Below are 8,909 nucleotides of genomic sequence, written 5' to 3'. Positions count from 1 at the left end.
TCACGTTCTGACCTTTATTTTCTGTGTTTTGTGTTTAGTTAGTATGGTCTAGAGGCGTGAGTTGGGTGGGCAGTCTATGTTTGTTTGTCTAGGTTTTGGGAATTTCTATGTTTCGGCCTAGTATGGTTCTCAATCAGAGGCAGGTGTCATTAGTTGTCTCTGATTGAGAATCATACTCTAGGTAACCTGAGGTTTCACTGTGTGTTTGTGGGTGATTGTTTCCTGTCTCTGTGTATGCACCAGATAGGACTGTAATTTGAGTTTTCACGTTTTCTTGTTTTGTTAGTTTGTTCATGTGTACCTTATAGCATTAAAAAAGTACCATGGAAGAATTACTCACGCCGCGTATTGGTCCTCTGATCCGTTTCGCCTCTCCTCTTCGGAAGAAGAGGAGAAACTCGTTACAGAATCACCCACCACAATCGGACCAAGCAGGCGTGGTAAGGACAGCGGCGACAGCAGCAGCAGCATCAGCAACAGAGGCCACCATCACAGGACTCCTGGACATGGGAGCAGATATTGAACGGAGAGAGGACCCTGGGCACGGAGCTGGAGAAAATCCCCGCGGCCCCAAAGCAGAGAGCTGGAGGCAGCGAGCAGCTGATCGAGCGGCAATGTGAGGGAGCCAGCACGGCAGTGCGCCACAAGTCGCGAGGCGGCCCCAAATTTTTTTTTTTTTTGAGGGGGCACACGGGTGTGGTACTAAGCCAGGTAGCCAGACCTGAGCTCACTCCTCGTGCTTGTTATAGCAGCTAGCGTTACTGGTCAGGCACCGTGTTATGCGGTTGAGGCGCACGGTGTCGCCAGTGCGTGTCCACTCAGCCCGATGCGCTATAGGGCAGCCCCGAGAGTGCCATGCCAGAGTGTGGGCATTGAGCCAGGGCGTATGGTGCCTGCTCAGCGGGTCTGGTCGCCGATCGCAGTCTTGGTCCAGGTTATCTCTGCGCCGGCTCTGCGTGCTGTGTCTCCGGGGCGCTGGGAGGGGTGCAGTGCGTCCTCTGCCTGCGCTCCGCTCGTGCCGGGCAACTGTGGGAGTGGAGCCTAGGGAGGAGAGGTGCGTGTAGTAAGCACTAGATCTCCCGTGCTTACCCACAGCCCGGTTCAACCTGTGCCTGCACTCTTGAGGGTCAGGGCTCGAGTAGTTGTCCAGCCTGGGGAAGTGGTGCCAAGGTTGCGCACCAGAGCTCCAGTGCTCCCCCACAGCCCGGTCTTTCAGGCTCCTCCTAACACCAAGCCTCCTGAAAGTCTCCCCAGCCTGGTAGTTCCTGTGGCAGCCCCACGCACCAGGCTGTCTCTCAGTCTCCTCCCTGCAGGTGCTCCCGCCTGTCCGGCGCTGCTGCCGGAGCCTCCCGCCTGTCCGGCGCCGCTGCCGGAGCCTCCCGCCTGTCCGGGAGCCTCCCGCCTGTCCGGCGCCGCTGCCGGAGCCTCCCGCCTGTCCGGCGCCGCTGCCGGAGCCTCCCGCCTGTCCGGCGCTGCTGCCGGAGCCTCCCGCCTGTCCGGGCGCTGCTGCCGGAGCGTCCCGCCTGTCCGGCGCCGCTGCTGGAGGCGTCCCGCCTGTCTGGCGCCGCTGCCGGAGGCGTCCCGCCTGTCTGGCGCCGCTGCCGGGCGTCCCCTCCTGTCCGGCGCCGCTGCTGGAGCGTCCCGCCTGTCCGGCGCCGCTGCCTCTGCTAGCAGCTCCCACGCACCAGCTGTCTCTGTCTCCTCTCTGCAGGTGCCCGCCTGTCCGGGCGCCGTTGCGGGCGTCCGCCTGTCGGCGCCGCTGCCGGAGCCTCCCGCCTGTCCCGGGGCGCCCCGCTGCCGGGCGTCCCGCCTGTCCGGCGCCACTGCGGGCGTCCCGCCTGGCCCGGCGCTGCGGGCCTCCCGCCTGTCAGGCGCCCGCTGCGGAGCGTCCCGCCTGTCCCGGGCGCCACTGCCGGAGCCTCCCGCCTGTCCGGGGCGCCGCTGCGGGCCTCCCGCCTGTCCGGCGCCGCTATGGGCGTCCCGCCTGTCCGGCGCCGCTGCGAGCCCCTCAGTGGGCGCCAGAGCCCCTCAGCCCAGAGGGCGCCAGGAGGCCCCTCAGCTCAGAGCGCCAGAGCCCCTCGCCCAGGCGCCAGGTCCCCTCAGCCCAGGGCGCCAGGCCCCTCAGCCCAGGCGCCAGAGCCCCTCAGCCCAGAAGGCGCCAGAGCCCTGTCCCTCTGTCCAGAGCCCCTGTCCCTCTGTCCAGAACTTCTGCCCCTCTGTCCCGGCTGCCCCTCTGTCAGTGGGGTCATTGAGAGGGTTGCCATAGTGAGAAAGCCACGGAGCGGACAAAGACAATGGTGAAGTGGGGTCCGCGTCCCGCGCCAGAACCGCCACCGCGGACAGATGCCCACCCCAGACCCTCCCTATAGGTCAAGGTTTTGCGGCCGGAGTCCGCACCTTTGCTACAGGGGGGTACTGTCACGATTCTGACCTTTATTTTCTGTGTTTTGTGTTTAGTTAGTATGGTCAGGGCGTGAGTTGGGTGGGCAGTCTATGTTTGTTTGTCTAGGTTTTGGGAATTTCTATGTTTCGGCCTAGTATGGTTCTCAATCAGAGGCAGGTGTCATTAGTTGTCTCTGATTGAGAATCATACTTAGGTGGCCTGGGTTTCACTGTGTGTTTGTGGGTGATTGTTTCCTGTCTTTGTGTATGCACCAGATAGGACTGTAATTTGAGTTTTCACGTTTTCTTGTTTTGTTAGTTTGTTCATGTGTACCTTATAGCATTAAAAAGTACCATGGAAAATTACCACGCCGCGTATTGGTCCTCTGATCCGTTTCGCCTCTCCTCTTCGGAAGAAGAGGAGGAAACTCGTTACAATAACCTAAAACTTTGCGCTATGGCTCCAAGCATCACGCATTATATCCTAGTGTTAGGCATTTATTTTGTGTTTTAACCCTTTCCCAAACCTTGACCTTAATCACTCAGAATTAAAAATAAGAATAATATCTCTACACACTGCCCTGTGTAGGGTGCCGTCTTTCAGATGGGACATTAAAACGGGTGTCCTGACTCTCTGAGGTCATTAAAGATCCCATGGCACTTATCATAAGAGTAGGGGTGTTAACCCGGTGTCCTGGCTAAACTCCCAATCTGGCCCTCAAACCATCACGGTCACCTAATAATCCCCAGTTTTACAATTGGCTCATTCTTCCCCCTCCTCTCCCCTGTAGCTATTCCCCAGGTCGTTGCTGTAAATGAGAACGTGTTCTCATTTACCTGGTAAAAATAAATAAATAAATAAATAAATAAAATATCCCTAAGCTTAACCCTAACCCTAATGCCTAAACTTAACCCAAAACTTAACACTTACTCGGTTAATGCCAAAACATAGGTTTTGCATTTGTGCAGTTTGACTGACATCTAACAGATGTGGAAAAATAAGATACTTTTGTACATGGTTCAGTTCTTACTTGGTTGACTTTTGAAGTCCTTTTCAGACAGAATTACTGTCTGTGTCTGTGTGGTAACCTGCAACCGTCAAATCTGGACAATTGACTCTGTCATTCATTTTTGACAGCGTTATACTGTGTTTGTTTTCTGTGTCAATCTTATTTGTCCATGCCAGGCCAGCTTTTGGTGTAAATTATTACGTGTAAAATGTTAGTGTTCCCACTTTGTAATGTTTTCAGCTTTCTGTGTTTATTTGTGTTTCGTGTAAAATTATATTTAAAAGAAAAAGCAATAAATGCTTAGGCAACTCAGATAGGCGGTCTGTCATTAAACATACACTGTGTGTTTTGTGTGTGTTTGTCTGTGTGTGGCTCTGTCTGTGTGTCATGCATAGGTGTAATAGGTGGCAGGGAAGTCAGGCGCAGGAGAGTCAAATGGAGTGTAAAATGGAGTCTTTTAATAAAGTCCACGGAGTATGCTCCATAACACTAAACGTACATAAACAAACATGGGTACGAGGACCCGACGCTCACCTAATACAACAACCACACTACACTGACAATAAAACAATCTCTGACAAAGACATGAGGGGAAACAGAGGGTTAAATACACAACAGGTAATGAATGGGATAGAAAACAGGTGTGTGGGAAAACAAGACAAAACCAATGGAAAATGAAAAAAGGATCAATGATGGCTAGAAGACCGGTGACGTCGAACACCGAGCACTGCCCGAACAAGGAGAGGCAACGACTTCGGCAGAAGTCGTGACAGTACCCCCCTGGACGCGCTATGCTGCCGACACCGCCTCGGGGACGCACTCGAGAGGCGACGGTGCAGGGCGATCCGATGGAGACGGTGGAATTCAGATAACATGGAAGGATCTAACACGGCCTCCACCTGAACCCAGCATCTCTCCTCCGGCCCGTACCTCTCCAGTCCACGAGGCACTGAGTGCCTCGCCCGACGCCCCGAATCCAAATGGACTCAACGGAGACGCCGGAACCCCGATCGTCTAGGGAGGAGGCGGAGGAACACACGCACTTCAGCCTCCTGAGTGGGCCAACCACCATCACCTGATGAGAGACACATGGAACGAGGGGTTAATACGGTAATGAGTGGGTAGTTGTAACCTATAACATACCTCGTTCATCTCCTCAGGACTTTGAAACGGTCCCACAAACCGCGGACCCAGCCTTCCGCAGAGCAGGCGAAGGGGCAGGTTTCAGGTCTGAGAGCCAGACCCTGTCCCCTGGTGCTAGGCTACTGGGGCCTCACTGCGGCGACGGTCTGCGCAATTTTCTGGCGCCTTATGGCACACTGAAGGTGGACGTGCTGCCTCCCAGATCTCCCTCAGCGTGCCGAAAGCCAATTGTCCACTTCGGAGGGGCCTCTGGTCTGGCTCTGATGCCAAGGAGCCAGAACCGGCTGATACCTCTAATACTACATTGAAGGGAGTAAGGTTAGTGGAGGAGTGACGTAGCGAGATTCTGAGCACATCTCTGCCCAGGGCACGAACTTGCCCACTCCTCGGCCCGATCCTGGCAATAAGACCGCAGAAACCTACCACATCCTGGTTAACTCTCTCCACCTGCCCATTACTCGGGAGTTGAAAACCTGAGGTAAGACTAACTCCGAGATCCCCAGACGCCCATGAACGCCTTCCAGACCCTTGATGTGAACTGGGGGACCCGGTCAGACCGCCTGACATCTCTGGCACCGTGCAGTGCGGAAGCATGCTGCTGGGGCCTCTACAGGTTTTAGTGGGCGTGGAGACCCGACATGAGAGGAGGTGAGCAGGACGACTGAAAGCAGCGATCTGCTGCAGACCCGGACTGGTGGTGTCACTGAAGGTGGAAGATCAGTCGACCATGCCAGGCAGGTATCACCATGCATGAGAACGTGGATAGGTTCACGCTTGCCTCGGCCAGGTGTCAGGCAGCCGCACTGCTGCAGGTGGAAGAGCATAGCTCCGATCCTCTCGAAGCTAAAGTGGGCCACTAATATCTCTCGCTCAAGACAGGCGCATCGTCATCTCATCCCAGGATGACCAGGAAGGAGGTGGCGTGTGAACACTCTATCATCATCAATCGGTCACGGACAGGCAGAGCGGAGCGTACAGACGACCAGCTGGACACTCAGGAGGGAGAAGGCTCTGCATCGTGGCGCCCGCTCAATGTCCGCGTCCAGCTCCCACCTACAGGCGCCACCTGACACCGAAGCTGGGAGTATGGGAGTGGGATCCATGGACCGCTCCTCTGTGTCATACAGCCGAGACAATGCGTCTGCCTTAACGTTCTGGGAGCCTGGTCTGTAAGAAGAGAGTACACAAAGCGAGTGAAAAACATGGCCCACCTTGCCTGGCGAGGATTCAATCTCTTCAGCCTGCCGGATGATACTCAGATTGCGGTGGTCAGTCCAGATGAAAAAGGTGTTTAGCCCCCTCAAGCCAATGCCTCCACACCTTCAAAGCTTCTACGACAGCTAACAGCTCTCGGTTCCCCACATCATAGTTTACGCTCCGCCGGGCTGAGGCTTCTTTGAAAAGAAGCACAGGGGCGAAGCTTCAGTGGCGTACCCGAACGCTGAGAGCACTGCTCCTATCCCAGCTTCGGATGCGTCCACCCTCCCACTATGAATGGCAAGAGGGATCCGGATGAGCCAGCACAGGCACCGAGGTAAACAGAGTCTTCAGGTGCTCAAAAGCCCTGTTCGCCTCAGCCGACCACTGCAAGCGCACGGGCCCCCTAGCAGTGAGGTAATGGGAGCTGCCACCTGACCAAAACCCGGATAAACCTCTGTGTAATTGGAAAACCCAAAAAGCTGCAGCTCCTTTACCGTGGTTGGAGTCGGCCAATTACGCACGGCTGTAATGCGGTCGCTCTCCATCTCCACTCCTGAAGTGGAAATCCGATGCCCTAGGAAGGAGATGGATTGTTGGAAAAACAAGCATTTCTCAGACTTGACATATGAGATCATGCTCCAACAGGCGACCAAGCACCCTGCGCACCAGGGACACATGCTCGGCGCGTGTAGCAGAGTATATCAGAATATCATCGATATACACCACTACACCCTGCCCGTGCAGGTCCCTGAAAGATCTCATCTACAAATGATTGGAAAACTGATGGAGCATTCATCAGCCCATATGGCATGACCAAGGTACTCATAATGACCTGAGGTGGTGCTAAATGCCGTCTTCCACTCATCACCCTTCTTAATACGCACCAGATTGTACGCACTCCTGAGATCCAATTTTGTGAAAAAAGCGTGCCCGTGCATTAACTCAATAATCGTATTGATCAGAGGTAGCGGGTAACTATATTTCACTGTGATTTTATTAAGACCTCGATAATCAACGACACGGGCGTAAACCGCCATCCTTTTTTTCACAAAAAAGAAACTCGAAGAGACAGGTGAAATGGATGGCTGAATGAACCCCTGATGCAGGGATTCAGAGACATATGTCTCCATAGCCTCCGTCTCCGCTTGCGACAGGGGATACACGTGACTCTTGGGATATGCAGCGTCTGCCAGGAGTCTATCGCACAATCCCCCCGTCGATGGGGTGAGTAATTGAGTCGCCTTCTTTTTACAGAAGGCGAGAGCCAAATCGGCATAGTCGGGGATGCAACGGTGGAGACCTGGTCTGGACTTTCCACCGTAGTAGCACCAACGGAAACCCTAAACACCTACCTGAGCATTCTCGCGACCACCCCGTGAGAGCCCTCTGTGGCCAAGAAACAGTGAGGGTTATGACAAACTAACCAGGGTAGGCCTAGCACCACAGAATACGCAGGAGAATCAATAAGGAAAAAGACTAATCTTCTCCTTGTGACCCTCCTGCGTTATCATGCCTAGCGGTGCGGTTACCTCCCTGATAAACCCTGACCCTAATGGTCGACTATCTAAGAGCATGAATAGGGAAAGGCATATCCACAGGAACAATAGGGATCCATAAACTATGAGCTAAACTTTTATTAATGAAATTCCCAGCCGCACCTGAATCTACTAGCACCTTATACTGGGAATGCAGTGAAAAATCAGGAAAAGAGACAGAGACAAACATTAGTGCAGCAGAGGGCTCTGGATGAGAATGGTGCCTACTCACCTGGGGTGACGCCAGAATGCCCTGCCTGCCCTCTCTATTCCCAGAGGAACCAACCCGGCACCGACCAGCAGTGTGCGGGGACCCCTCCGTTCTCCCTGCACACCATCCCTCCCAATTCCATAGGTTCGGGAGAGAGGGTGCGGGAGGATGGAACAACCAGACCCGATCTAGCGTCCACAGTAGCCAGCATGTTGTCCAGCTTGATGGACATGTCCACCAGCTGGTCGAAGGTGAGGAGTGGTGTCTCTGCAGGCCAGCTTCCCGACGGACGCCCTCGCGTAGAGCGACATCGGTAATGGTCGATCAGGGCCCCTGTCGCTCCATCCAGCGCCGGCAGCCAAGGTCCTAAACTCCAAAAGCAAAATCCTGTGCACTCCTCGTCTCCTGCCTCAGATGATGAGAAGCTCACCCGCTGCTTTGCCTTCAGGTGGGTGATCGAATACTATCCCGGAATTGGCGGGTGAACTCCTCAAAATGGTCCAGCGCCGCATCCTCCCTACTACACACAGCGCTGGCCCATTCCAGGGCTCTCCCGGTGAGGCATGAGACGGGGCGTAACTCTTCTCACGGTCAGATGGTACTGGGGAGGCCGTGGCTAGATACAAGTTCAGTTTAAGGAGGAAACCCTGGCAGCCGGCAGTATCTCCGTTGTATCCCGGTGGGTAGGGATAAATGGATCTTCGATTCCGAGAGAGGAAAAAACGTTCACAGGAGATTCCGGTTGTGAGTGGTGGTGGCGCTGGAGAAACTCCTGTCTCTCCCAGCGATCCATTTTCGCTGACAATGTGATCCATGGCGGAGACTGATAACGTCAAGCTCCCTCGCTTGTTCCTGGAACGCGTTCCTCCAGCTCCATGGGCATAGTGTCCTCTCCTGCTGACTTCATATATTGGGTCAGAGATTCTGTCATGCATAGGTGTAATAGGTGGCAGGAAGTCAGGCGCAGGGAGAGTCAAATGGAGTGTAAAATGGAGTCTTTTAATAAAGTCCAACGAGTATGCTCCATAACACTAAACTGTACATAAACAAACAAACATGGGTACGAGGACCCGACGCTCACCTAATACAACAATCACACTACACTGACAATAAAAACAATCTCTGACAAAGACATGAGGAAACAGAGGGTTAAATACACAACAGGTAATGAATGGGATAGAAAATGGTGGAACAAACTCCCTCACGAAACGCCTCAGGACAGCGGAGTCAATCACCACCTTCCGGGAGACACCCGCCCCACCTCTTCAAGAATACCTAGGATAGTAAGTAAGGAGAAACCTTCTCCCCCAACAAGATTTAGATGCAAGTGGCTGTTCCACTGGATGTCATAAGGTGTATGCACCAATTTGTAAGTCGCTCTGGATAAGAGCGTCTGCTAAATGACTTAAATGTAAAATGTAAATGTAA

Source organism: Oncorhynchus keta, chromosome 37 (assembly GCF_023373465.1).
Source record: "Oncorhynchus keta strain PuntledgeMale-10-30-2019 chromosome 37, Oket_V2, whole genome shotgun sequence".
Classification (NCBI taxonomy): domain Eukaryota; kingdom Metazoa; phylum Chordata; class Actinopteri; order Salmoniformes; family Salmonidae; genus Oncorhynchus; species Oncorhynchus keta.
Note: the sequence above shows the minus strand (reverse complement) of the source record.